This window comes from Parus major, chromosome 7, assembly GCF_001522545.3.
Source record: "Parus major isolate Abel chromosome 7, Parus_major1.1, whole genome shotgun sequence".
In the NCBI taxonomy this organism is placed as follows: Eukaryota; Metazoa; Chordata; class Aves; order Passeriformes; family Paridae; genus Parus; species Parus major.
In genome coordinates, this window is record NC_031776.1 from 34112727 (window position 1) to 34116584 (window position 3858).

Sequence of the window (3858 nt, forward strand, 5' to 3'; positions counted from 1 at the left end):
TCCTCCGCTGCCCTCGGTTCCTCTCGGCTCCCCCCGCCCAGCGCAGCGCAGCTCGCCCGGAGCCCTCTCCGCCGCCCGTCCTGCAGCCGAGCGCCCGCCCCGCTGACCCCTTCCCTCCCTCCCGGCTGGCGCGGGCGGCCCCGCTCTCACCCCACCCCGAGGGCGCTCACCTCTTCCTCCTCCTCCTCTTCCTCCTCCTCCTCACTCCCTCCTGGAGACCGTCGGCAGCGACGCGCCGGCGTCCCGGCCCCTCCCTCAGCTCAGCGCCGGCCCCCCCTTCCGCCCCGCCGCCCGGGGACCCTCCCTGCCCGCGGGCACCGCGGGACGGGCCCGGGGGCTCCGAGCTCGACTGCCGAGCGGGGCACGGGGAGAAGGAACCCAGAGAAAAACCATGGAACGGGAAACGAGCCGTGAGAGGAAAGCGACGAGCGTCTTTGCAAGAGTTTTGGGAGCAGGGAAGGGTGGGAGGAATAAATCGCAAGGAGTTACGCGCCAGGTGGGCTAAATAAAATAAATATATAAAATAAAAAAATAAAAATAAAATAAATAAAGAATACGGTTTTCTGGGAGAAGCAGCTGAAAAGAGTGACAATCAGGGCTGTTGCCAGTTAGATATGAGTAGGAGGTGTGTGTTCTTTCCGTAACTCAAGCCTTTTCAGGTGGTGCAGCTCCTGGGAGAGGCTGAGCAGGTGTTACCATAGAATCATCATAGATTTGTAAAATGGTTTGGCTTGAAAAGGACCTTAAAGACTTATTTGTTTCAATCTCCACGGCCAGGAACACCACCTACTAGACCAGGTTGCTCCAAGCACCATCCAGCCGGACCTTGAACACTTCTAGGGATGGGGCAGACACAACTTCCCTGGGCAGCTTGTTCCAGTGCCTCACCATCTTCCCAGTAAAGACTTTTTTCCTAATATCTAATCTAAATCTGTTTTCTTTGAGTTTGAACCCATTCCCCCTTATCCTGACACAACATGGTCTTGTAAGTTGTCCTATTTTTCCTGTAAATTGCCTTCAGACACTGGAAGGTCACAACAAAACCACCCCAAAGTCTTCTCTTTCCAGGCTGCACAATCCCAGTTCCCTCAGCCATATCTCACTGGAGAGGTTCTCCATCTCCCTGATCTACCTGGTGGCCTCTTCGCAGGTGTAATTGTTGCAGGCACGTGTACCAACCCTCTTTTTGCCTGCAATGAGTAACAAACCTTCCCAGCAAAACTATTTTAGAGGAGAAATGTTTTGTCACACCGACTCAGTTTAGTGTCGTGTTATCTCTGGTATGTAGACAGAAACTTTTCTCTTTTTTTTAATAGGAAGTCAAATGAATAGCACCTAATAGAGTAACAAAGCAGAATTTCCAAAGAGTACTGCTGTGAGAAGCATCAACACCAGTAACTTGAGGAATTATGTATTTTTTTTCCTACTTTGGCTAGTCAGTGATTATGAAAGAGTGGCAAGAAGGCTGATTTGCATGAGAAATACCCTTAGTATAAGGCAGCCTTTTGTTTCACAAGTTTTAGGTTCAAAAATCCTGGTAAAGTTGTTTTACAGTAGCTTTCCACTGTCCTGAACCTCTGAATTCCTCACACTGCAAAGCTGTGGAAATATGAAAACATCATGAAGGAGACAGTTCTTCATGGGTTTTACCTAGGCAGAAGTGGTAAGACCTGAAAAGCTTTTAATATTTATCATGTGCATTATAAATAATTTTATAAGGTTGTGTCTCTCAGACAGAGTGACAGATGAAGAGGCCTCCAGTCCAGCTGAATGATTTGCCCCTGGCATGTGCTGGAATGCAAACAGGATGTTTTATCCCCAATTTATGGATAGAAAAATTGAGGCAAGGAAGTGAAGGCATTTATTTTCCAAGTGTAGAAGTGCTCATTTGTAAGCAGGCAATTTAGTCTTGAACTTTTTTCTCCTTTTTTTTGAGGAAAAGGACCGTGTATATACAGTTCCCATTGAAACTACACTTGAGGCACCCAAGCAGAAAGACTTTGGCCATACTCTTTTGGGGTCCCGCAGCCCTAATCCCATGTTCTAATTGGCCAGTAATCTGTGGACAGATATTGTAACAGTTCCTTTAGAATATTTTTCTACTTCTCACTCATTTGCATACTAATGGCATAAAAATAGGCACTTCCTGCCAGTAATTAGTTGGAGCCCAGAATTTAAAGAAAGAAAAACACCACAGCATTATGGTAGATGGATGGTACTGAGGAAGCTGCAAAAAAGAGTCACTTCTCTGGTGCTCAGAAAGTGCCTTTAATTTAGAGTTCAAGGCTGGCAACTCTGTTACCTCTGTGTGACAAGGATTAACTGTTTGGTTGGCCTAATAACTTTGCCTCTAATGAGCCCCTCTAATTTTTTTCATGGCAAATCACTTGATCTGTCCTGCACCCAGGCTCACTGCTGTAAAAAGTTTTTTCCTTTTTTTGCCTTTTTCCCATAAGGAATAATGCTGGCAGTGAAGTCTGTGAGTGGAGTTCCTTGTGGATCACCATGACTCAGAGCAGCACAGAGGCTGCTCAAGGGTTGCTCACCTAATGAGGCACTGTGAAACCCTTACTGCATCAAATCATGTGAAGTTCTAGGTTAAAGGAGCCCTTTAGGAGCTGCATGTAAATATGGGGTTATTTCATTTCTCACATGTAGGCTCGACTGCAAACCGAGCTGGTGATAGCTGGAAATTTTCGTCTTGTGTTATAGCAACCGAGGTAACTTCAGGTTTACGTATTACAGAATCATGGAACAGTTTGAGTCAGAAATGACCTTAAAGATCATCCAGTTCCAAGCATCTTCAGTGAGATGGTGAAAATTTATTTTGCTGCTTTCATTCCCCCAAATTCTGGAGATCCTCAGTACATGGAGCTGCTGGAGTGAGTCCAGCAGAGGATACAAACACGATTGAGGAGCTGGAGCATCTCTGTTCTCAAAGAACCAGGGGATGGATCCAATAAAGGGTGTTTATGCTGCTTAAGACTGAAACCTGCAATGCAGAATAAATATTTGGTTCTAATAACAAGATCCAGAATCATAGAAAGGATTGGGTTGGAAGGGACCTTAAAGACCATCCAGTTCCAACCCCTCCTGTGATGGCCAGGAACACCTTCCACTATCCCAGGTTGCTCCAAGCCCCATCCAGGCCTGGCCTTAAACACTTCTAGGGATGAGGTAGGCACAGCTTCTCTGGGCAACCTGTGCTAGGGCTTCCCCACCCTCACAGGCAATAATTTCTTCCTAATATCCAATCTAAACATATCATCTTTCAGTTTAGAACTCTTCCCCCTTGTCCTGTCATTCCAGACCGCTGTCTGAAGTTTCTCTCCATCTCTTCTGGAGCCCCTTTAGGCATTGGAAGGGGTGGCAAGGTCTCCTTGGAGCCTTCTTCAGGCTGAACAGCTCAGCTCTCTCCATTTCTGGAGATGCTCCACCTTTCTTACACCTTTTTATTTTCCCTTCCCTTCATCCATCCCACTTTGTTGCTAATCTTATAATGTCAAACATGTGCCAAACTCTCTATTACATTGTGCTGAACTTAGAAGTGAAATTGTGTTGCTTTTTTTTTTTTTTTTTTTAAATCTTGAAAGGAAACCTTGTGAAGCTTGTTTCCAGCAGAACTATAGTGCCAGAAAGTATTTTCCTGAAAACTTTGAGACTGTAGCTTATTAAAGCACAGATCCTTAAGATGATTGGGTCTATTCCATTAGTAGATTTATAAAGTGTGCAGACTGGATAAACAACAGTGACAGCTTGGGGAAGTGTATGCACCTGTTTATTAAAAAGACGTTAACAAGGGCAAATCTAAAATAAGAACATGTACCACAACCCAATTTTCAGCAAATTTTTATGCAT

General features: G+C 45.5%; 1 protein-coding gene across 16 annotated transcripts in view; it reads right to left on the bottom strand.

Moving 5' to 3' along the window:
• Positions 1–258, bottom strand: part of GTDC1 (glycosyltransferase like domain containing 1) — a 184545-nt gene extending 184287 nt beyond the window's left edge. For 7 of the 16 annotated variants that reach the window (XR_001522767.3, XR_001522765.3, XR_001522766.3 and 4 more), the window contains exon 1: positions 171–256. The gene's annotated coding sequence lies outside the window, so the exon portion shown is untranslated. Of the gene's footprint in view, positions 1–170 lie in introns of all 16 variants that reach the window. The other 9 variants (XM_015634570.3, XM_015634563.3, XM_015634564.3 and 6 more) reach the window with 6 other exon arrangements.
• Positions 259–3858: the final 3600 nt, after the last annotated feature.